Below are 26,174 nucleotides of genomic sequence, written 5' to 3' on the forward strand. Positions count from 1 at the left end.
GTATGCGGGCCTCCCTCTGTTGTGGCCTCTCCTGTTGCGGAGCACAGGCTCCGGACGCGCAGGCTCAGCGGCCATGGCTCACGGGCCCAGCCGCTCCGTGGTATGTGGGATCCTCCCAGACCCGGGCGCGAACCCGGTTCCCCTGCATCGGCAGGCGGACGCGCAACCACTGCGCCACCAGGGAAGCCCTAGAGCCAGGCTTTTAATAACATCCATTTGTTATCAAGGGAGCAGTCGTAGCAGAATTTCACTTAGAGTCAGTGGGCAGTCTTTCCTGTGGTTTCCATGGGGATCTGGTATTTTAGAGCAATTTCCGGGAAGAACATTGGAAAGAAATTGAGGGGCAAAATGTTAATAATGTCACTGTTCTGGCACACACCGTTTCTAGAACCACGGGCAATGGATGAGTCACTTCCCCCCGAAGGCCCACAGGGTGCAGAGCTGTGTGTGACCTCCTCGGGGCCAGATGTGGAGGAGACCTAGTGCCTGCACTCAGAATACAGGAGAAATCAGATTTGAGTCCTTAGTCCCCATTGTAGCTGTGCTTTTGTTAGTCATTTGCTGTGTGACCTTGAGGAAGTCACTTAACCTCTCTGGGCCTTCATTGCTTCACTTAAGAGTTATTTTGAGGCTCAGATGAGATTGTGTGTGTGTGTGTGTGTGTATGTCTGAGAGAGGGAGAGGGAATTTTTCATAACTCTGAAAGGTAACGTGTTTGAATCGCTAACACTTACTGTGTGCCTAGTAGGCGCTAGATAGCCCTTCTAAGTCCTGTATGTGTATTAACCCATTTAATCCTTATAACAACAATGTAAGGTAGATAACTGTTACTCTCCCCATGTTGCAGATAGGGAAACCAAGGCACGGTGAGTTAAAGTAACTAACCCAAAGCCACCTAGCTAGTGAGTGGCAGAGGCAGGATTTGAATCCAGATAATCCCACGTTAGGACCAGGCTGCCATCATCTTTACCCAGTTCCCAGTTCACCTCCACATTCTGTAAGCAAATTCCAGTCGCTAGAGAGGGCTTCTCTATCGTGGGGCAGGAATTGGGGCATCCAGTTTCCCCGTGGCCTGGGCAAAGTGTCTTTCAAAGCTATCTCCCTGAATTAATCAACTTTGTAGTTACTGCAAACAATGTTTATCAATTAATTTCAAACTTTTTGAGCTTAAGATTTGTTGGAGAGTTTGTTAAAAAAAAAAAAAAAAGGCAGATGCTCAGAACCCTCCCTGAGGGATGCTGATTCAGTAAACATACCAGTCAGGCTTCAGTTGCAGGTAACAGAAGTCACTCTTGCTGCTTGAAGCCGAAAAGGATTTGATTCAAAGTCACAGAGAAGGGAAGCAAACATTTGGAGAGCGGGGTCATTGGGTGTAGCAGTCAGAGATGCTTCACTGCTCTCCCTTGGTGCCTGGACCCATGAATTCTGGCAGCACCGTCATGGCTTACTGCATTCTTTAGGACAGGACCTCAATATCACCAGGTGGTGTCTCCCAGCTGGTACTGTGCCTCAGCCTTCAATAGGTCATTTATTCTACCATCCAGAAGATCAGCTACTTCCGGATTATGGGGAGCATTGTAAAACCAGAGAATCCTGGGGGCACCACTTCATTGACTTACTTCTTTTGCTGTAAGTGGATTCGTGATTAGAAGTAATGTTGGCTTTGAGTAAGTCACTTTAACTCACTGTACTTATTTACATGACTCTCCAATGCCAAATTCCAGAGGCTGTGACATTCCATTTCATAGTTTCCTATAATCTGACAGTGGTTGTATTTCCAGATAAATACTTTAGGTAATAGTCATCCTGCTTGTTCCTGATGCTATTGAATGTCAAGAGAACTTATATATCACAGGGATTTTTATTTCAAAACTTGGACCCCAAGATGTACTTCTTAAATATCTAAGGCATTAGGCATTTTTTTTAATTAAAACTTTTTTTTTTTTATTTTTGGCTGTGTTGGGTCTTCGTTGCTGCCCATGGGCTTTCTCTAGTTGCAGCAAGCAGGGGCTACTCTTCATTGAGGTGCGCAGGCTTCTCACTGCGATGGCTTCTCTTGTGGAGCACAGGCTCCAGGCGTGAGGGCTTCAGTAGTTGTGGCTTGCGCGCTCTAGAGCGCAGGCTCAGTAGTTCTGGCGCCCGGGCTGAGTTGCTCCCCGGCATGTGGGATCTTCCCAGACCAGGGCTCGAACCCATGTCCCCTGCATTGGCAGGCGGATTCTTAACTACTGCACCACCAGGGAAGCCCCGCATTAGGCATTTTTAAGTAAACAAAATTACAAAGAAGTGTTGCTGAACTTGATTACATAATTACCTCATTACGGGAAATAATTGTTTTGGTCAGTTCTGAACAATATCAATCCTTACAGGAATTAAACCAGAAGAAAGTATATACTTGGACTCTTTACTGAGTATTGAAGGAGAGGCCAGGACTTGTTTTATATGATAACCTCAGGGTGAAACAAAAAAGATATTTAGTGCATCCTTTAAAAAAAAAATGGCACTTTAAAGTGACCCTTTCGCTTTCCCATCCTCTTAGCTCTGTCACTTAAATGATGTTGCCACTTATTAAACTTCTAGGCATCTTGGAAGTTTTCAAAAATAAAAAAAATCAATTTGTTTCAAACTCTATGGAAGGCAATCCAGGTAATTTATTTGTAAAAATGACCTATGTGCATACCTTTGGCTTAGTAATTCCCCTTCTAGGAATTTATCTTACAGACATACTGCACATATGTAAGATGGTGGATAAACAAGGTTACTCAGTGTAACAACAAAACATTGGAAACCACCTACCGGCTCACCCACTGGGGACTGATGAAATGAATTATAATATAGCTATGGAGGAAAACATTATGAAGCTACGAAAACAAATGAGGAAGGTTACGTTTCTTAAGCTGAGTAGTGGTGTTTTTATTCGTTACCTTAAGCTTATGTTATATTCTTTTGCATGTATTAGATATTTAGTAAAATTAAATTTAAAAAGCAAAGGAAAAAGTGTATTAAAAGAGAAAAAATATGTATTTGTGCAGAATATCTGACAAAAAAAACTGGTAATGTTAGTGGCCTCCGGACAGGAGAACTGGGTGGCTGGTGTCAGAGGACGGAGGGAAACTTCATCGTATATCCCTTTGTGTTTTTAAGAGTTGTGAGCCCCGTGAATATATTACTCATTAAAAATAGAAAATGTATAAACCACACCTTCCCTCACTCACACATTTACCCACATGACTTTTTTTTTTAATAAACAAACACAGCTTTTAACAGGTGCAGCCTCAGATGCTCTCTGTAGTGAAAGCTGCATTGACCAGCAGCACAAAAAGCCGGGATGTGTGACGCACACTTACAGAAATTGCCGGCAGTATTCACATGATGAGAGACTGAGGAACGAGGAAGAATTCCCCAAATTGTTTTTCTGTTATACTGCTCTTAGCCTTTTGTCCATCTGTTCTAACCTTTGATATGACTGCTGTGAATAAAGGTGAGACCTTTCAATGACTGGCTGACGAGCTGTGCACTGGTGAGGGGTGTTTCGGTGCCTTATATGGCTTTGAGCTGCGGTTTGGGTGCAGGAAGGCTCAAGAAGCATGAGCTCATGCAGAGAGAAAACCTTCTTAGTAGATAGATGTCTCTTGATTTCTCTTAAGAATCTTAAAATTACCCCTTGCGGGAACCCATAATGATAGCCAACATTTATTGGGCACTCATTTTGTAGCAGGCACTGGTCAAAGCTACTGATTGTGTATAAAATGATTAATCCTTGGACTTCTCTGGTGGCACAGTGGTTAAGAATCCTCCTGCCAATGCAGGGGACGTGGGTTCGAGCCCTGGTCGGGGAAGATCCCACATGCCGCAGAGCAGCTAAGCCCGTGCTCCACAACTACTGAAGCCCACGTGCCTAGAGCCGGTGCTCCGCAACAAGAGAAGCCACCAGAATGAGAAGCCCGCGCACCACAACAGTAGCCCCCCGCTGCCCACAACTAGAGAAAGCCCGCATGCAGCAACGAAGACCCAATGCAGCCAAAATTAAATAAATAAATAAATAAATATTAAAAAAAAGAAAAGATTAATCCTTACAACAGCCTTCTGAAGTAGGGATTATTATTATCTCTGTTTCTCAGATGAGGAAACAGGTGTGGACAATGTTTCCAAAGGAGCACAGTTACTACTCAGACGAACGTGATCTGAACGTGGGTCTGACTCCAGAATTACTACCCCCTAAGATGACAGTCCAGTCCCATTGGAATAAATCCAAAGGCGAAATTAGGGCATTGCTTCTCAAACTGGTCTCGGGACTGAGATGCTGGGTGGATTATAGAAGTGAGAGCCTAGGGAAGTAATGGGGTGGCCTGTCTTTGGAATGTGGTGTGTCTTTACTGCATGAGAGCCTCGAACCTCAAGATGATATTCAGGGCTTAATCTTGTAGGGAAAAAAGGGGCCACGGGGGCAAGCTCTTAAACGGGAGAGATGTAGGGAAATTAGCATTTTGTAGGGTGTCCTTGAACTGTGATTGTCAGGTGGGGGCTGGTAGAGGGGAGACCAGAGGGAAGAGGCCTCCGCATGTGAACAGATGGGGCTCGGGACTATGGAGACCGTCATGGAAATGGGAGGAAGGATGGGTCTGGGAGATTTTGTTTTGAGGATTTGGTCGGGCTCTCACCAGTTGAAGGTTGATGAGGAAGCAAGGAGATAAGAGCATGCTTAAGATGCTCTATCATGCAGGGGTGCGTAGAGGAGATGCTTCATCGTACTTTTACATTCGGGTGCGTTTAATGCATCCGCCACGTACTCTGCTCAGGGCTTCCCAAGTCTCGCATTTGTCCGCCAAAACAGTTCTTCTAGAAGGTGTAGCAGATGCTGTCAATCCCTCCCTCCCCTGTAGTGCCCGTCTCCCCTTACTCTTCCTCACCTGAGTGAAGCCCTTGTGCGTCCGTGAAGGGCTTTCCCTGGTCCTAATGCACTTGGCCCTGGCTCAGGCAGGCTGGAAGCAGGGAGGACTTCACATGCCCAGAGCAGCCTTCAGCTGCTGATGTGCTGGAGCTGGTGGATAAATGCTTCTGCTTTTTTTCTCCTCAAAGGGTAGAGCTCTGAGTGGGGCCTGCTAGCCACTCAACACCTGCTCAGCAGCCTGCTTCCTTGCCTCTCCTGACTCACTTCCCCACTCCTTGCTGGTGCTTCCTGGGATCCCCCGTGTCAAGGTCTGCTTTGGGGGAACCCAGCCTAAGGCAGTTGACAGATGATACTAGCTAGGCCCAGAGAGGTTATTTCACTTCTTCAAGCTTACAAATCCAGTCTGTAGGAAATCTAGGATTTTAATTCAGCTCTCCTAAACCCAGTAGGCTTCTGGTGTTATTTTCTGCTAACCATGTTTTGTATCTGCTATAACAACTCCCTGAGTCTTTTTACATGTCTGGCTTTCCTACTAAAGTCTGGCCAGTTAGACTCCAGTATAAACTAATAAAAGGCAGAAACTATGATCCCGGTCACTTTGTAACCAAGATCAACAAGAACAGTGTCTTTCACAGATAGATGCTCAGTGAGGATTTGTTGAAAGGAAGAGATGGAACAAGAGGAAGGCGGAGGCAAAGGCAGCTGGGTGCATGACATTGGAGCGAGGCTGAGAGTCTCCAGGCATCTTGGCCTGGGGCCTGAGGGTGACTTGCCTCGAAGGAGACCATGGTGAGAGGGTCAAAAGCAGAAGACCCAGAGGAGGCACAGAGGTGAGCAGAAAAGTTGGTGGAAAACTAAAAGAATACTTTTTCTGGAAATCACTTAAGAGGAAAGATAAACCTGACGAAATAGTCCTTTTCAGTGCACGTAAGGGGAGTTTTTTTGTTTTTGTTTTATTTTTTTTGCGGTACGCGGGCCTCTCACTGTTGTGGCCTCTCCTGTTGCGGAGCACAGGCTCCGGACGCGCAGGCCCAGTGGCCATGGCTCACGGGCCCAGCCGCTCCGCGGCATGTGGGATCTTCCCAGACCGGGGCACGGACCCATATCCCCTGCATTGGCAGGCGGACTCTCAACCACTGCGCCACCAGGGAAGCCCTATTTTTTGTTTTTAATATGAGATGAGTAATCTTAGCTTTGTAGGAAAAACAAGATGGGTTCTCACCCAAGAGTAAGCTCTACAAATCAGATACTCCAGGGCAGTATTTTTCAAACTGTGCTTTACAAGGCAGTAGGACTTCTAAGGCTCTCAGGAGGTTAGTAGATCATAAAAATTGATTAATACTTAATGAACTTTAATTAGACCATGGGCCAAGCCCTAGGCTATGTCTTGGGCTGCATTATGGCATTGAATCCTTCCAGTTACCCTTTGGTAGGTACTGCTATCATCCCTGCCTCACATCCCTGCCTTACTAGCGGACACCCAGCTAGGAAGTGAACCAAGTGGGACTTAGCCCCCGGGTTATTTGACTCTGGAGCCCATGACCTTCACAGGCAAAGCTGTAGGTACCCTCCTCCCCACCCCTTGGCCAACCACACTCTCCCTCCACCAGAACTGAAGCTCAGATTTTGACACGTGGACAGCAAACTGGGGAATGGGAACTACACTGTTGGTTAGGGGTTTGGAGAGAGTGCATTAAAATGTGCCACACTTTGATTGCCTTCTCTAGAAGTCTTGGAGTTTTGCTTTCCCACTGTGCAGGGGAGTTTTCACTTGCATTTTGATGAATGCATTCTGCTCTCTTGGTACACAAGGGGGAGCATTGAGCACAGGAATGGGAATAACATTGCTACAGGGAGTGAGTTCTTGCTCTTTACCGGAAAGAGTTTCTCTCTCTTCCTCTTTCTCTCTCAATAGGATTTCCTAAGAACAAAACCAGTTTTCTGCCTAATCACAATGCTATTATTATCATGTCCAAGAAGTTAATATTGATGAAACCATATTATCTAATACATTGTCTATATTCAGATTTCCCCGAATATCGCCAAGATGTCCTTTATTGCTTTTTCTTTTTCTTTTATTTTGATCCAGAATCAATTTTGTATTCTCTTAATATTAGATCATGGTCATTTTTCTGAAATATTTTGGTGCAAAATGTTCATAATTTTTACTGGCTATTTACTATCCCATGAAGCTGGTTTGTCCTGATTTATTAATAAATTTCTCTTTGGTTATTCCTGTTATAAGCATAACATGGTGTTAAGCGGGGCTTTTCCTTTCTCAATTTTGACTCAGGCACCAATTCAATAGATATCAGATTGCAAAGTGAGAGTGAGACTGATAATCATATATGGCATTCACCAAGTGTCACAGGTCAGGTTCCTTGGAAAAGCCTCCTGATGGAGATTTTTGTACAGGAGGTTTATTGAAGAGTGTTTGGGGATCAACACCTATGGAGGAATAAAGGAAGTAGCGCTGGAAGAAGGAATAGTTGCACTTTGATGCAGTCACTACAAAGGCCTCAGCTGGCCCTCTGCTAGCTCTGGAGCTGAGATGGTCTTGCAGAATTGTTCCCTATTGGGGCAAGGAGATTAGGTCTTTTTGCCTCTACACAGACCAGTCATTGGATGCAGATTGCCCCTGGGAAGTGGCCATGACCTTGGGTGAGATAGCTAGCTTAGACCAGTTTTCAAAGAGACTCAGGGTGGCAGTGAGGGCCTCAGTCCTGTGGGGAGATCTGGGCAGAGACCACAGCATCCACTACACCAGGGGAATTCTCATGGACCTGTCCTCTAAGTCCTGGATCCCTGCAGCCAGACTGAATACACAAGTGGGCGTGTGGACATGGGCGGAGGGTGGAGAGATGCTATTGGAGAGAGCATTGCATGTTGGGACCCCTCCCTCCCTCCCCAGGGGAAAGGCCAGGGCGCTACCTCCTTATCTGAAAGTGTATGATGGGGGCTTCCTCAGGACCACATATTGAGCTTGAGATATTTTTTTCTACTGTTGGGGGCAAAGAGAAGTGGCTAGACTGGCCTGTGGCAGCAGGACACAGAGGGTGGCGTTTGGTTCTGCCCTCCCAGGGTTTGTTGGGGCACAGGATGAGAGAGTGTTTCCTAGGACTCAAATGTGAGTCACTTGGGAGAGAGAGTACTAGGCTAGAGCTATTTTTAAAAATATGTTAAAAAAAAATCCTCCAAGATTCACAAGAAGTTGCAAAAATAAAACAGAGTTCCCGTGTGCCCTTCACCCAGCTTTCCCCAATGATAACATCTTATATAACCATCGTGCATTTTCAAAACTAGGGAATTGACATTGACATTGGTACAGTGTCATGGTTTTTACCATTTTTTACATTCACGTGTGTATGTATTACTATGAAATTTTATCACATGTATAGATTTGTAGATTTATGTAATTACCACCACAATCAGGACACATAGTTGCCCCATAACTAGGAAGAAACTCCCTCACGCTCCATCTTTGCAGTCAGACCCTCCAGCGGACCCTATTCCCTGGCAATGACTAATCTCTTCTCCATCACTATAATTTTATCATTTCAAGAGTGTTACATAGTAGAATCATGCAGTGTATAACCTTTTGAGATTGGCTTTTTTCACTCAGCAGAAATAACAGCCTTGAGTTCCAGCCATGTTGTTGCACGTATCAATAGTTCATTCTTTTTTATAGCTTAGCAGTATTTAATCGTATACCTATATACAGTTTATCCAGTCCCAGTGGGAGTCATTTTAAGTCCTGCCCGGCAGACTTTCTGGGAGGGTGAGAGGAAATCCAATGATGAAGTCTGAGTGGAGAGGATTGCCAGGGAGCCCGGGGCAGAGGGGGGTAGTGGCAGCTGGGAGGGAATGCTTCTCCTTTGTTCTGAGAATTAAGACTGGAGCGGTCCCCAGAGATGGGGATCTCCAAAGATCCCATGAAAAGTGCACAAGCAAGAGGCAGTTTTTTATAGCTTCGAAGCCCAGAGAGCACGAAGTCGGCTTACGACGGTGCCAGTCACAAGCCAATTAAAGTATTTCCAGACATAACCATTTACCTCTACACCATTGGTTCTTTGACATGGGATCCAAAACAGCAGCTAGTGAGTGGGGGAGGGAATGTGAAAGAGTAGTGGAAGAGAGAAGAAATTGCATATGAGACCCCCTTCCCCCCCGCCGACACCTCTCACTGAACTGCTGGCTCTAGCTGGGAAGGGGGAGGAAAGCTTTGGGATGAAACTGAATTGTTGATTAATATAATGACCTGACACATTGAATTACTCTATTAAGACCATGTTTGTGACTTGATGTGACATCAGACTGTCATTACTTGGAAGTGACCAGAGCAGGCAGGGTCCTGCCGTAGTTGTCGTCTGGAGTCAAGGACAAGCTCCTTTTTTCTTCCTACTGGCACTCCCCCTCAAATGAATACATTTTTGGAGGGATGGTGGGAGAAATACAAAGTATGTTTTGATTATGTCCACCAGCAGTTACCTAAATAACTTGGAAATAAACATCTTTTATACATAAGCCTTTTTTTTCTTTTATAGTATACTTTCCTTCGAGCAAATTCCTGGAAACGGGGTTAATAGGTTAAAGGGCATGGATATTTTTATGATTCTCAAAACATATTGCCAAGTTACTTTTCTAAAGATTTGTACCAATTTACATTCCCACCAGATAATGCGTGGAAGTTAATATCATAAGATTGTTAGTATAATGGGGTTTAAACGCTATTTCATGTTTGGAATAATTTTTAAAGTGCCTTTGTAATATGACACTTTTTGCTTTAGGTGTTTTATTAATCTCTTTAAACTTGACATTAATATATTGTATGCAGAATATTGTTAAGGGTCTGATTTAGTAAGTTGATTACTGGCAATTCACATTCAGCTTCCAGGGGGTTCCCTGGCGTACTTAGAAGAAGACCAAATCCTGTATCCTGTAGGATTTGTGGGCAAGAAAGAAAGGGAGAGGTGAAGGCCAGATGATGAGTGAATACAAGAGAGGTTCAACGGCTATGAGTGAGAGGTAAACAAATGAAGCAAGGGACCAGGAGCAAGGAGATGGCCATGAGGTCAAGAGATGATGTGGAAATGGACCTTGGGAGACAAAGATTCTAGCACAGGCCCCAAACAAGGAAATATGCCTTCCCCCAACCCCCAAATATCAATGAATTCAAAATTTATTTTTAAAAAACACCGTAACATTTACTATCTTAACCATTTTAAGTATACAGTTCAGTAGTGTTAAGTATATTCACACTGATGTGAAATAGATTTGTAGAACCTTTTCATCTTGCAAAGGGGACGTTTTTACCCATTGAAGAGCAACACCCTTTTCCTTTCTCTCCCCAGCCCCTGGTGGCCACCATTTATTTATTGTTTCCGTGAGTTTGACTACTTTAGATACCTGATATAAGTGGAATCATTTGTCTTCTTTTGTGACTGGCTTATTTCACTTAGCATAGTGCCCTTGAGGTTCATCCATGTTGTATAGCACTTGACAGGATCTCCCTCCTTTTTAAGGCTGAATAATATTCCATTGTATGTATATACCACATTTTGTTCATCCATTCATCTATCAATTGATATTTGGGTTGTTTCCATCTTTGGCTATTGTGAATAGTGCTAAAGCATGGGTGTGCAAATACCTCTTCAAGAACCTGATTTCAATTCTTTTTTTAAAAAATTTCAATTCTTTTGAATATATATCCAGATGTAGGTTGCTGGGTCACATGGTAGTTCTATTTTTAATTTTTTGAGGACCTGCCATAACTGTTTTTTATGGTGTTTTACATGTTTTTTACCATTTACAATCCCACCAACAGTGCACAAGTGTTCCAATTTCTCCTTATTCTCACCAAAACTTGTTATTTTCTGTTTATTTTTTTTTAATAGTAGCCATCCTAATGGGTGTGAGGTGGTATCTCTCTATGATTTTGACTTGCATTTCCCTTAAGATTAGTGATGTTAAGCATCTTTTCATATGCTTGTTGGCTGTTTGCATATCATCTTTGGAGAAATGTTTATTCAAGTCCTTTGCTCATTTTAAAATCAGGTTATTTGATTTTTTGTTGTTGAGTTGTAGGAGTTCTTTATATATTCTGGATATTAACTCCTTATCAGATTCATGATCTGCAAACATTTTCTCTCATTCCATAGGTTGGTTTTTAACTCTGTTGATTGTGTCTTTTCATGCACAAAATTTTAAAGTTTGATGTAATCGCATTTGTCTACTTTTGCTTTTGTTGCCTGTGCTTTTGCTGTCATATCCAAGAAATCATTGCCAAGCCCAATGTCATAAAGCTTTTCCCCTGTGTTTTCTTCTAGGAGTTTTACAGTTTTAGATTTTTAAGTCTTTAATCCATTTTGAGTTAGTTTTTGTGTATGCTGTAAGATAAGGTTCTAACATTGTTTTCCCTTTGGGTATCTAGTTTTCCCAACACCATTTGTTGAAGAGACTGTTCTTTCCCTTTGATATTAGCAACCTTGTCAAAAATCATCAATTGTTATTATTTTTTAATCAGTGAAAAATAATAACAAGATCACGGAATTCTTCTTTTGTGACGTATATTTGGGACATATAGTGACTATTTGAATGAGGTGGAGAGGTCCAAATAAAAAACATAAAAATGTGAATAAAACTTTGAGACTGTTGGATGGGGACCTTGTAACACCTTTTCTTAAGATGTCATCAGTGCCAACGGGCAGCAGTTGATTGATAAACTAATTAATTCACCAAATAAGTGATTACTGAGTACCTACTATACAGACACTAACCAGGCCAAGGGAATACAGGTGTATATAGGAGACAAGTCCCTGCTATGTGTGTTTCTGTGTAGAATCTCATTTTCTGTTAACAGCATCCACAAAAATGTGTGTGCTGGCCCTACCTCTGCAAGGAATTTGGAGAGGTGAAAGAGACTGTGAGATGCTGTCCATGCTCTGAAGGGCCCATGTGAGCTTATTCTTACTGTGGCCCCAGATACCCTTCATGCCCACTGCTCTTTGCTAAGGGTTAATACCTGATAAGATGGACCCATTTTGTAGCTTGGAGAGTGAAAGGGATGAGGGCTTAAAGGCTGGGGCTTACGTCCAGATGTCTGAAGGAGTCTGTGTTCCATCTGAAGCTGCTCTCCGTAGGGCTATTTCTCAGGGTCTCCCCAGACGTATCCCACCCTGGTTGAAACCAAAGGTTCATTTCGATAACCTAAGTGCTCCATTCAAGAAACACAGAAAATAGGGTAATGTCCCTTTTCTGTTCTACAGTTCAGTTTAGGATACCACCACATTGAATTAGTTGTTGTGTCTCTTTAGTCTCCTCTAGTCTGTGACAGTTTCTCAATCTTTCTTTGTTTTTCATGACCTTGACAGTTTTGAGGAGAATTGGGCATGTATTTTGTAGAGTGTTGGGCCCAGTCACTTTTTTTGTTGTTTTGTTTTTTTGCGGTACACGGGCCTCTCACTGTTGTGGCCTCTCCCGTTGCGGAGCACAGGCTCCGGACGCGCAGGCTCAGCGGCCATGGCTCATGGACCCAGCTACTCCGCAGCATGTGGGATCTTCCCGGACCGGGGCTCGAACCCGTGTCCCCTGCATAGGCAGGTGGACTCTCCACCACTGCGCCACCAGGGAAGCCCGGGCCCAGTCACTTAAAAAAAAAATTTTATTGGCGTATAGTTGATTTACAATGTTATAATCATTTTTAATGCATTATTTTGTGGTCTTCCTAGAGCCCAGAGTTAAAGCACTTCTCGAATTATTCATAAAGGTAGTTTTCTAGGTTGGATGGACCTGAATGGACTCTTGTAACTCATACAATAATTTAAAAAGTCCATTGCCCAGAAGGGAAAACTGCAGGTATGAGTCACCCTGACAGAGTCCAGCATTGGCCAGATTTATATCGGTTTGGTTTTACATTATGGCCGGTCTGTCAGTCAGGGTCTTGGAAGGAAAATCTAAGGTACACTCAGCCAGGATTTTGAAGGCAATTTAACGAAGGGGCTGTTAACCCAGGTGAGTCAGTGTCTTAGCTTGAGCTTCTATAAAAATATCATAGATTAAGTGGCTGAAAGTACAGATGTTTATTTCTCACAGTTCTGGAGGCTGGGAAGTCTAAGACCAGAGCCTTGGTGAGGGCTCTTTTCCTGGCTTGCAGATGACTGCCCTCTTTCTCCTCGCATGGAGGCAGAGGAAAGCTCTGGTCTCTCTCTCTCTCTCTTTTTTAAAAAAATACTTATTTATTTATTTTGGTCGTGCCGGGTCTTAGTTGCAGCACATGGGATCTTCGTTGCGGCATGCGGTATCTTTTAGTTGCAGCATGCGGACTTCTTAGTTGCGGCATGCGGACTCTTAGTTGCAGCATGCATGTAGGATCTAGTTCCCTGACCAGGGATCAAACCCGGACCCCCTGCATTGGGAGCGTGAAGTCTTACCCACTGGACCACTAGGGAAGTCCCTCTGGTCTTTCTTTCTCTGCTTAAAAGGGCACTTATCCCACTATGGGGACCCCCACCCTCATGACCTAATCTACACCTAATTACCTCCCAAATGTCCCACCTCCAAATACCATCACATTGTGGGTTAGAGCTTCAACATATGAAATTCAGGAGGGGACAGAAACAAGCAGCCCATAATAGGCAGGGATAAAAGGAACCAATAGGGGTGTTGTGGATCTCAGGGACTGGCAGCAGAGGGAAGCTGTTCCACGCCAAGGCCTGAAGGAGCAGGGTAGGAAATTGTATCATGGATCTCAGAGCTGCAGATGGCAGTTGTGAGTTGGGCAGGGGGCGTAGCAGGAGCTGTAGTAGTAGAGAGGTGAAGACATTGCCAGAACACTGAGGCAGGGAGAGAGTAGGAAATATCCAACCTTCTATATCCTTTCCTCCAATTCCCAGTTGTTGTCACCCTTTGGCCAAACCCAACCAGAAGCTAAGGGCAAAGGAGCCTGGACATTGCAGTCCTTCAGAATCAGCCCCTCCAGGCCACACAGAAGGGTAGGGAGTGGAGGAGACTGTGTGTGTAAATGGTGAATAACCAGCACAGATGCTTCAAAGTGTACCTATGTTGACTCTATCCATTTATTTAGTAATGCAAACTTTTGGAGGGCAGAAACACAACCTTTTTGTAAACTTAGCCTTGTTAAAGCAATTGTATACATTTCCTAGGGCTGCATGCATAACAAAGTACCACAAACTCAGTGGCTTAAAATAACAAACACAAATTCTAACAGTTCTGGAAGATCGAAGTCTGAAATCAAGGTGTCATCAGGGCCCCGCTCCCTCTGAAACCGGTAGGGGAGAATCCTTTCTTGGCTTTTCTAGCTTCTAGCTTACATTCCTTGGCTTGTAGATGCATCATTCTAGTCTCTGTCTCCAAAGTCACATTGTCCTCTCCCTGTGTGTTTCTGCTTCCTCTTCTCCTAAGGAGACTAGCCATATTGGGTTAAGGGCCACCCTACTCCAGTATGACCTCATCTTTTTTTTTTTTTTTAATTATTTTTTTTTATAGTTTATGATGAGCAAATCTTACTGTTTTCTTTGTTGGTTTTTTTAAAAATTAATTTTTATTGGAGTATAGTTGCTTTACAATGTTGTGTTAGTTTCTGCTGTACAGCAAAGTGAATCAGTTACACGTATATGTATATCCTCTCTTTTTTGGATTTTCTTCCCATTTAGGTCACCACAGAGCACTGAGTAGAGTTCCCTGTGCTATATAGTAGGTTCTCATTAGTTATCTATTTTATACATAGTAGTGTATATATGTCAATCCCAATCTGACAGTTAATCCCCCCCACCCCCGGTATCCATAAGTTTGTTCTCTACATCTGTGTCTCTGTTTCTGCTTTGCAAATAAGTTCATCTGTACCATTTTTCTAGATTCCACATATAAGCAATATTATACGATATTTGTTTTTCTCTTTGTGACTTACTTCACTCTGTATGACAGTCTCTGGGTCTCTCCATGTCTCTGCAAATGTCGCCATTTCGTTCCTTTTTATGGCTGAGTATTCCATTGTATATATGTACCACATCTTCGTTATCCATTCTTCTGTTGATGGACATTTAGGTTGCTTCCATGTCCTGGGTATTGTAAATAGTGCTGCAATGAACATTGGGGTGCATGTATCTTTTTGAATTATGGTTTTCTCTGGGTATATGCCCAGGAGTGGGATTGTTGGGTCATATGGTAGTTCTATTTTTAGTTTTTTGAGGACCCTCCAAGTATGACCTCATCTTAAATAAACTAGTTACATTTTAAGTGACTCTATTTCCAAACAAGGTCAAATTCTGAAGTTGTGAATGGACATGAGTTCAGGGGGACACCCCACTACACTACTGAAATTCTTTTTTTTTTCAGTTGAGGAGAAGGAGGCAGAACAAATAACTTGTCCAGGTCACAGAAAGTGGTTGAGCTGAGTTTAGAAGCATATTTTTAACTATTAATTAGCCAAAATGTCTTCCTCCTTCCCATCTGCCTGCCCCCTTGCCAGCCACCAACCCTGTATTTTCATTACTTATTTTCTCATTCAAGGACAACTTGGATGTTAGTTGACCTTAATTTCAATGGACAAAAATGACTGGGGTTGTTGGCTATTGGGTGGAGGGATGTGTGGGGAGAAGAAAAATCTCTCAGCCTCCTTGAGATTTACTTTTCTTTTTGTTTGTAAAATGGCAAAAATGAAACCTATCTCATTTAGTGATTGTGAGCATTAAATAAAACCAGTGTGTGAGAAAGTGCTTGGCAAAGTCTTCCAAAGCATGCATGCAACCCTGAGGAATTTTATAGACAAAATTTCAGAGAGTAAAGAGGACATTATTCATGCATGGTGTTAATTAATTTATATTCTTGAATTTCTGCATTGTTGACATGCCTTCAAGTCTTAGACAAATGAACAAGAAACAGAAATAGTGTAGCACAGATCTTCAGCATTGCCTATAAGTTTAGGTTGCTATTTAGCCTCTTTCAAACAGTAAGTAATTTACTTTCATCCTCTCTGCTAGGTTATAGCAAAAGTCGATGTCATATCTCTTGCTATTTACCAGCAAAATTACTTTGGTCATGTTGCTTAGCTTTATGATCTTACGTTGTAAAGGTTAAAAAGAAAACACACACACACAGGAAGGAACACATACAAGCTCCTACTACAACTCCTGGTATATTAAAGGTGATCAGAAATTGAAAGTTTAAAAAAAATTTTATCACATTATTATTACTATTAATGTTATTAATATCATTGATATGCACAGGAACCGAGTTATAAATACTTGGCTAATGAACTTTTTTTTAACTTTTAAAAATTTTGAACTAATTTTAGACTTAAAGAAAAGTTACAAAAATAGTATAGAGAATTCCTATATATGCTTCACTAGCTTTCCCTAATGTTAACATCCTAATTAACCACAGTATGATGATCAAAACCAGGAAATTAAGATTGATATAATACTATTAAGTAAATTACAGATCTTACTTGAAATTGCTTGTTTTCCTGTTTAACTTTCCAATTTCCTGTAGCGATCCAGTGAATTTATGAGAGGAGACTAGCTTAGTCTTCTCTAATGTCGTTTTTTATTGTGTTTCATGATCTCGACACTTTTGAAAAGAACTCATCAGTTACTTTGTGGAATGTCCTTCAGTTTGGGTTTGTCTGTGTTTTCTTTGATTAAACTGAGGTAATGCAGTTTTGGCAAGGATACCTCAGAAGTAATGTTACATCTTCCACCATGTACCATATTAGGAGGTACATGACGCCAGTATATTTTATAACTGGTGTTGCTAACCTTGACCTCTTGGTTAAACTGGTACTTGTCAGGTTTCTCCATTTTAAGTTACTGTTTTACCTTTTGTAGCTAACAAATATCTTGGGGAGATACTTTGAGACTATGAATATATATCCTGTTTCTCATACTTTTGCACACTCGGTTCTAGCATCTATGGAGGATTCTTGCCAGCAGCAGTTACTAGTGTGGTATTTGCTTACTGGAGATTTTCTATTTCCTTCATGCCTATATTTATTAATTGGAATTCCTCTCTAGGGAAGAGTTGTTCCTTCTCCCCCACTTATTTATATTAGAATGAGCTTATACACATTTTATATTATGGGTTATAATCTAATACTATCATTATTAATTTTGTTGCTCAAATTGTTCTAGCTTTGGCCACTAGGAGCATAATCAGGTTGGCTCCCGTATCCTTTCAACATGCTCTATCATTTGTTTGTACCTTCGTACGTTATGGCACTTCCTTCTTTTTCTAAGCTCCTCTTGCATTTTCCTTGCCCCAACCCTGGAATCAGCCTTTTTTCCGAAAAGCACTAGTTCCTTCTATTGGAGAATGGATTTAGAAACCACGATCTTGGTGGTGGGTGTGCTCATCGCTACCGGGGTGTCATTGTTTCTAGGTCCTCTCAGTGGACAGAGCTAGGAAATATGTGTATGTATACTAAACACACACACATCTACGTTTATTTCAGTATGAATCTGTATAAATATGAAAAGCCATAATAAATATTTTCATTCTAAAGTAAATGCCTGAGTATGTGCAAGGTACGCTTCTATTCGTCTCCCCCAAATAAGGAGAACATTACAATATTGCTTGTTTACTTGAAATAAACAGTCAGTAGTACTTGTTTACTTTCAGTTTTATGTTATGATTCACATAGCTGAGGTTATTAGAGAAGAGACTAACCTCATAGAATTCTGAAAACAGAAAAAAAAAATCACAGAGGTATCCAATTCTTGTTTCCTAAACTGGTATTCCGTGGGGTACTGTTTTGGGAGGTGTTAATAGGCTCATCAGGATAAAAGGGCTCTGTGGTCCAGTGAATTTGGGAAACTTGTCACGGTAGATCCCCCCCACACTTGTGTAACACTGCTCAGGGATTATTAAAGGAGTTTTTTAAAAAAATACGTTTTCCAGAAAAATTATATTTTATAAACAAAATATCAGACAAACTTATAGAAGCAGAAGATATAAAAGAAGAAGAAAACGTCAAATTTATATGCAATTTTTGTTGTATAAATTTATTTGGGACTAAATGTTGGTCTGCACAATAACGTGAAATTTTTAAAGTAAGTGTGACCACATTCCTTGTTAAGTGAAGCTGCTATAAGGTATGTCTTCAGATGGCTTTTAAAATCTATGGGGAAAATTACATTTGCTTCAACAGGGGCAGATATATTCTTTAGAAAAAAGGTGTTCTCCACTCCTGCTTATCAAAATACAGCTCAACAGAACTTATGGAAAAACTAACAACAAAGACAAAATATCCTGTTTCAAAGTAGTCATTTTGCTGATGAAGGTAGAAACCTACAATCTTTCCCCCCAAGAGCATTTCATATTTAAACCTTCTATTTTTAACCTGATGGTGGGATTCATGGCTAATGCTTATGAGATCTGCGTCTAGACAGTTGAGAAAAACAGGAAATGAGTTACATTGTTGTAGCTTAAGATAATTTAACCTTTTGTCTTCTAGCTCCAAGCTGTGCCTGCTTTAAAAAAAAAAAAAAGAACATTCCTTCTCTCCTGAGAATTTCAGGGCAGTTAGGGAACTATAATAATCCAAGGCCTCTTCAGGGAGCAGAGATAGCTATTTTGGTGGAAAAGGAAATGAGAACATGGGTTTACTGGGCTTGGCCTATGAAATGAACACAGCCATTTGGAGGAACATGTTGCTGTCTTCTGAATTCTGAGTGTGTGCTCACAGCTGTCTCGGATGGTGTGCTTCTAAAGGGCAGGAACTCAGCCTGGCTAACCGAGTCTCCCTGTGTGCTGGTCGCATCGTGTGATGCTGTAGGACATACAGTGTCCCCCAGAAGAGCAAGTTAAGAAGAAGCAGCTGGCATCTATAGAATGCTATGTGCCAGGCACTGAACTAAGCACATTCACATACATGATCTCGTTTAATTCTCTCAATGACCTTAACAAGATGTGGCTATTACTATATCCCCCATTTTACCCATGAAGAAATGGAAGCACAGAGGAGTTAAGGAACTTTGCAAGAGTAGCAAACCTGGCATTTGAACCCAAATCAATATGATTCTAGAACCTATGTTCTTAGTTGGTATGCTATACTGTAGTAGGGCTGTTTTGAATATTAAATGAGATGATGTATATAACAGATTTATCATGGTTTCTGGCCCATAATAGGCATCGTAACTAATTCCTGCTATTATTTACACGTATAAGTAAAATAATGCTATTCTTCATTACAAGTAGATGATGACAGGGGACTTCCCTGGTGGTCCAGTGGTTAAGACTCCATGCTTCCAGTGCAGGGGGCGCGTGTTCGATCCGTGGTCGGGGAACTAAGATCATGCATGCCCCGTGGCGCGGCCAGAAAAACAACAGCAGCGGCAACAACAAAACAACAGGGTTCGCTGCACTGAGAGGCAGGAGCCAGAGCCTCGTGGCCATGAGCCCATTTGGCAGTTCAGAATTCTTTAATAGAAGAAATGTAAAATAACTCGATGTTGGAGAAGATGAGCACTCTGTTTTGTGGCCATTAAGTCTGCAGATGCGCATTGGTTGATAGCAGGGAGGCACCAAGTTACACTTGACCTTAAAGCAGCAGGATGGTCGGAATTAAGTGAGAGAGATGCCATCTACAAAGAGTTCTCTTTCAAAAATTTTAATCAGGGAACACAGCGCTTATCTCCTTATGCTGGTCATCGAGTCACACAGTGGGTCACACACATCACTGGTCCACCCCCTTCCTCCCATGTGAGGAAGCCAGGTCTGAGAAGGAGGAGTAACTATCCAAGGCATTTGGCTTTATGTCCTGAGTTGCCCTACAAACAGAGAAGATGAATCATCACCTGGAGTGGTTCAATGTGTACAGCAACGTCCAGATAACTCTCACATCACATGACTGTGGTGGACTGACCAAAAGAGATAGGAAACTGGCCAAGTTTTTATTGAAAAAGGCAGCTGCTTCTGTGTGATTTCTTCCAAAACACATGCAAAATCTTATATACACATCTAGCTCCGATGTATTTTGAAGGCAATTTACATGAACAAATTAAGTTGTAAGTTTAGTTCACCTTTTGAACTATCACATTTTGTAAAATCAGTGCTTAAGTAAAAATTATTTAAACTTGAAAAAAAAAAACCCAACAAAAAGCAAGTAGATGATGGCACTCACCCTCACCCTTCTCCTTGTAAGATACACAGTGCGTAGTGCTTCTAAGTAGCTGTTGAATCGGGTGAATTGAATAGTGATGGTAAGGATTTTTATTTAATGTATTTATTACCTGCAACATTATAGTGGGGCTGGAGATACAATGATGGCATCAGCTGGTCAGGTTAGAGAGTTCATAAACAAGTAAAGGAAACTGGCTCACACAGCAATAAAGTCTACAATTTTGGCTTTATTAACCATTGCTTCTTAGAGTCTAAGAAATGGCCGTATACCACACAAAACAAATATTGCATTAAGGGTCTGCTTTGTCACACTCAGAGACGTTAGGGATACAGTATGAGGTAAGACGTAATCCTTGTGCGTGTGGATTTACAATCTAGTAGAGAATACATAAAAAGACAAACAGGGACTTCCCCGGTGGTCCAGTGGTTAAGACTCTGCACTCCCAATGCAGGGGGCCCAGGTGTAATCTCTGGTCAGGGAACTAGATCCTGCATGCCACAACTAAAGAGCCTGCATGCCAGAATGAAGATCCCACACGTGGCAGTGGAGATCCTGTGTGCTGCAACTAAGACCCGGCCCAGCCAGATAAATAAATAAATATTTTTAAAAAGACAAGCAAGTGAAATCATTACACATTGGAATAGGCGCCACCAAGGAAATAATCGAAGGGTTGAAATAATAGAATAATGGAGTTGGGATTGGGGAGGAAGGTCAGACCCTACTTTGCATGGGGAACTAAAGGAATGCTTCCTTGAGCAGGTGACATTTAAGCCCTGATGATAAGAAAGAGCCTAGGAAGAAGAAACAATACAAAGGCTTTGAGGTGGGGAAATAACTTGACAAGTTCAAGGGCTTGACAGAGAGTGAGTGTGGCTGGAGTATAACAAGGAGAGTGGGGTGAGATGAGGCTAGAAAGATAGGCGGGACAGATCATGGAGGGCCTTACCAGCCCTTGGTAAGAAATTAGGTTTTACTCTAAGTGTAACGGAAACCCACCAAAGGGTGCTAAATAGACAAGTGACATGATCTCATTTGCTGCTGCGTGGAGAATGAGCTAGACAGGATGAGAGTGCCCTTGGGACAAAGCATCCCTTCTAGGGTGGAGGAGGGACGCTCAGAGACAGAAAAGGAAGTGTGACGGTGGAAGCAGAGGTCAGAGAGATGTGGGGCTAAGAGCCTAGGAAAGCAGGCAGCCTCTGGAAACTGGAAAAGGCAAAGGAGTGGATTCTCCCTTAGAGCCTCCAGGAGGGACCAGTGCTGCCAACCCATTCTAGACTTGTGACCTACAGAACTGTAAAGTAATAAATTTGTGTTGCTTTACGCCTCTAGGGTTGTGGTAGTTAGTTACAACAGGGAGGTGTTGGCAGCAATAAATAATCTGCCTTCTACCCTGCCTCCGCCTCCAGATCTCTCTGTCTTCCTTCCATTGGCCGGATCTAACTAGAAGCCACAGGCAAGGGATCCACAGATGCTGTTCGCACGGGTCAGCCTTTCAGGTGACAAAGAGGATGGAGAGGAGTGGAGAGTGGATCTGGAGCAGCAAATGGAAAATATCCAGGCCAGTGCAGGTTGTCAAGCTGAGTGGTTTGCTCCTAATCTGGAGCTTATAATAAAGTAGGACGTTTGGCATGCTGCCCTTGCTTATCTCAGCCTTCTCTTTTGTGAGTTCTCTCTGGCGTAGCCTTCAAAAACTTCTTTGGTTTTGCCTCATATCTTTATAGTGCAGATAATTGATGTCAATGCACCTGTTTCTAATATCTGATTCGCCCCTCAGTGGGATGCAGCAAGTTTCCAAAGCAAATGATGTGAATTAAAAGTTAGTCCAGGGCTTCCCTGGTGGCGCAGTGGTTAAGAATCCGCCTGCCAATGCAGGGGACACGGGTTGGAGCCCCAATGAGAAGCCCATGCACCGCAAGGAAGAGTAGCCCCCGCTCGCCACAGCTAGAGAAAGCCCGCGTGCAGCAACGAAGACCCAACACAGCCAAAAATAAATAAATAAATGAATAATAAATAAATAAATAAATTTATTTTTTTTAAAAAGAGTGAAAGTCCCCTTTCACTGCTCTCTTCTGGGTCCATCGAAATCACGCTCCCCCACCCCCATTTCCCCCCATCCCGAAGTAGCCATTGTTAATAGTCTGGGTGATGCATTACAAATTTTATTATGTATGTTTTCAAACCTACTGCTATGGGCTGAATTGTGTCCCCCCCTCTGAAATTCACATGTTGAAGCCCTAACCCCCAACATGACTGTATTTGGAGATAGGGTCTTTAGGAGGAAACTAAGATTAAATGAGGTCAAGTGTCTATCATCCGAGGCCACAGTGAGAAGATGGGTGTCTGCAAGTCTGGAAGAGAGCACTCACCAGAAACTGGACCCTACCAGACCTTGATCTTGGACCTTCCAGGCTCTGGAAATGTGAAAAAATTAGTTTTTGTTGTTAAAGGCCCCAGACTGTTATTTTGTTATGGCAGCCTGAGACTAAGACACCTACCTAAAATCAGAAGAAGTGGCAAAAAGAATCTTCATTTACCTCTTATTCAGATTCGACAATTATCTATTGAATGATTATAAACAGGGAAGTGCTATGATGACCCAACACAGCCAAAAATAAATAAATAAATGAATAATAAATAAATAAATAAATTTATTTTTTTTAAAAAGAGTGAAAGTCCCCTTTCACTGCTCTCTTCTGGGTCCATCGAAATCACGCTCCCCCACCCCCATTTCCCCCCATCCCGAAGTAGCCATTGTTAATAGTCTGGGTGATGCATTACAAATTTTATTATGTATGTTTTCAAACCTACTGCTATGGGCTGAATTGTGTCCCCCCCTCTGAAATTCACATGTTGAAGCCCTAACCCCCAACATGACTGTATTTGGAGATAGGGTCTTTAGGAGGAAACTAAGATTAAATGAGGTCAAGTGTCTATCATCCGAGGCCACAGTGAGAAGATGGGTGTCTGCAAGTCTGGAAGAGAGCACTCACCAGAAACTGGACCCTACCAGACCTTGATCTTGGACCTTCCAGGCTCTGGAAATGTGAAAAAATTAGTTTTTGTTGTTAAAGGCCCCAGACTGTTATTTTGTTATGGCAGCCTGAGACTAAGACACCTACCTAAAATCAGAAGAAGTGGCAAAAAGAATCTTCATTTACCTCTTATTCAGATTCGACAATTATCTATTGAATGATTATAAACAGGGAAGTGCTATGATTAGATAATGTGTTCTAGAAAGATCTCTTGGGCAGCAAAGTAGATATGTTGGAGGGGTTCAGGCTGGAGATGGGGAGACAAGTTAAGCACCTCTTGTAAATTTCCAGGCAAGCGATGCTGAGGGCCCTAGTCGGGGGGAAGGCAGTGGAGAAGGAGAGGAGGGGCTGACCAGGGAGAGATTTAAAAGTACACTTGATGGGCTACATGTTTCAATCATGAGTCTGTGTTTCTTTATATCTAAGATGCCGTAGATTGTAAGATGCAGCCTGAATTCAAAGATATGAAAAATGAATGTTAATCTTAGGATTGATGAAATGAAGTAGAATTGAAAGCTGGGACCACCAACCCCCCATGGGAACAGTGAACACAAGCTCACAATTTAGTGCGTAAAAGAGAAACAAGATTTCGATATCTGGAATCCTGATGCATAGTGTGGATTAATGAACTTTTTTTTTTTTTTAATACTTCTCAAGTTGAACTCTTTTCTTGCTGTTCTTGATTAAAGAACATGTTTGAGGGGTGGGTTTTGTGGCTAGGAACTTTATAGGAGCCTCTCAATTTTAACAAAATGCTATACCCAGATGAGATGATATCATTTACAATGCTACAGCCATGCTCAGTTTTGGGGAAGCCAAATTCTGTTTATTTAATAAAAAAGGATGTTTTGAATGGCGGTGCTGTTTCATGGAGCTTTTCATGGAGCTTTCTTAGGCTTCCAGACAAAGTTTGGATTCCACAGGTAGATGGGGCTATAACCCATGTTTTCTCTCCCCAGTGACAGGCCTGCAAGCCTGTGAGTACAGAGTACCGGCATCTCTTGTTTTGGAGCTGGGATGGTTATATAAACATGGAGAGCAAGCCTAGCTTGTCCAGGCTGCATTTTGAGGACCTGAAATTCCCCTTTGGAGGGCTTGGCACCCAATTCACAACAGGCACCTGGCCGAGGGGCAGCATGCAGCTTTCTGCAGCGGAGCCAGATGCAGTGTTGACAGATCAGCATGCCAGGAGGGGCCCCAGCCATATCGACCAGCGAACTCATGTCTGCATGCACAGGACCCCATGATAATTTCTGCCTTTTCAAATTTAAAATTGGATTAAAAATTTGTGCGAATGTTTTTAAAGAGTCCAGAGCCAGATTTTTTTGGTGCAAGTTATTTTAGGACTACATTTTATCGGTTGCTGTTTTGGAAAAAGTACTTTCGCCTTTGCATTCTTGGACGTGCCCAGCAAAATCGGCCAGTCTTAACTCCTATGTTACACAGTGAGTGCAGGTTCTGGATTTAGACAGCCTAAGTTTGAATTCCAGTTCCACTGTGTGTCCTTGGGCAAGCTGCTCATCCTCCTTTGCCACAGTTCTCTCTATAAAATGGGAATAATAAGTAGTACCTGTTTCATGGAATTGTTGAGATTAATCAACCATTTAGCACGCTTAGAACAGTGCCTTGCTATTCAGTATAAAAGTAACAATAATAACTACAGTATTGACTACTAACAAGTGTTCAACTTACTCTGTGCCAGGCACTTTTCCACATACAATAGCTCATTTAATCCAACCAACCATCCTATGAGGTAGGTGCTGTCACTGTTCCTGTTTTATAGATGAGGAAATTGAAACACAGAAAAGTCTATTCAATATAAATATTCTTGTGTGTCTGCTGAACCTCATGTATACCTGGTTGTAGAATATTAAAATTATTGGTTTGTGTGCTGGCTCTCCCCCATAAGTATGTGGGCTCCTCAAGTACGATGACTCTAGCTGTCTTTTTTGGCTCAGTAGTACCAGGTATACAGTAGGCGATAATATTGAATACATTGGAAGTAGCTTAATGGGAAGTGTCACTTTGGGCCATCAACATGAAAATACATATTTTTTCAGTATTGGCTCCCAACTGTTTTATATGGCTGTTTCTGAGGCTTCATGGGAACAGCTTCCTTGATGACCTTTAGGCCAAATTCTGCAGCTTTTCAGTTCCTGCTGGTTATTAGCAGTTTCAGTCCAGTCCTGAGCCTCAGCCTGGTTTATTTGATAACGTCTCTCTCAGACTCCCTCCGTAGCTCCCCTCCCCTCCCCGCCGGTGCAGGGGAGGCTGTGGCTGCAGCGGCTGCTTGTTTCCTCGTGGCTATTTCTCCTCCTGGAGCTTAGGTGGTGGGTAGGAGGGTGGCAATGGGGAGTAGGCAGAGATTTCGCCTTACTTAGCAGTCCAAGATGAGGTTTCCATCCTCTCTACACGGGTTGTTGCTGTATCTCCAGCTGATTTGCGGCCGGTCCCCTCTGAGGCAGGTGCCCAAAGCTGGGGCTCCCGTGGCTTGTGAGAGCCAGTCCTTTGGAATTCCATTTGGGAGTCTGTCGCCCCACACTTCCCAGCATGGAGAGCTGCCTCCTGTGCAACCTCTTCCCCTGACCCTGCTTCCCCGCCCCCCCTCAGTGGCTGCTGCAGGCAGTGACGTGGGAGACACCCTCTTTAACGAGATGCAGAGGAGATGGCTCAAGCCCAGCTACCTTCTTAGTGTCCACTCCACCCAGGGGAAACTTGCACACCCTTGTATGCTGCTGGGGACATGGCAAGGTGCCTCGCTGCCCTTTCATCTCCCAGGCCAGTGTCCTCTCCAAGTCTCTCTTCCCCTTCCCAGTTAACAGTTGCAAGCCTGTTGCCCAAGCAGCCATCTGTAGGGGAATGAAATGCCAGTCTTCCAGATCACTGGAACTCCTGGGCTTTATGAATGATTCTCCTGGAGTCCCTGCTGTGATGTAGGGGAGGGGATAGGCTCTTTCCATGAACACTGTCCTCCCTTCTCTTCACTCCTCCTATTACACTGATTCAGAGGATGGAGGGAGTCAAGGTGATTTTGGCCTCTCCATAAGCCCTTCAGGTTGGTGGCTGGCTCCAGCTCTTGAACTTAGAATGTCAGGCTACTCGGCACCATTTGTCC

At 42.8% G+C, this 26,174-nt stretch overlaps 1 long non-coding RNA gene across 1 annotated transcript in view; it reads left to right on the plus strand.

Moving 5' to 3' along the window:
- Positions 1–24,583, plus strand: part of LOC114487851 (uncharacterized) — a 38,217-nt gene extending 13,634 nt beyond the window's left edge. The window contains exon 4 of the long non-coding RNA XR_003683338.2: positions 24,019–24,583. This is a non-coding gene — a long non-coding RNA (uncharacterized lncRNA). The remainder of the gene's footprint in view (positions 1–24,018) is intronic.
- The last annotated feature ends 1,591 nt before the right edge of the window (positions 24,584–26,174 follow it).

The sequence above is a fragment of the Physeter macrocephalus genome, chromosome 15, assembly GCF_002837175.3.
Source record: "Physeter macrocephalus isolate SW-GA chromosome 15, ASM283717v5, whole genome shotgun sequence".
Lineage (NCBI taxonomy): Eukaryota > Metazoa > Chordata > Mammalia > Artiodactyla > Physeteridae > Physeter > Physeter macrocephalus.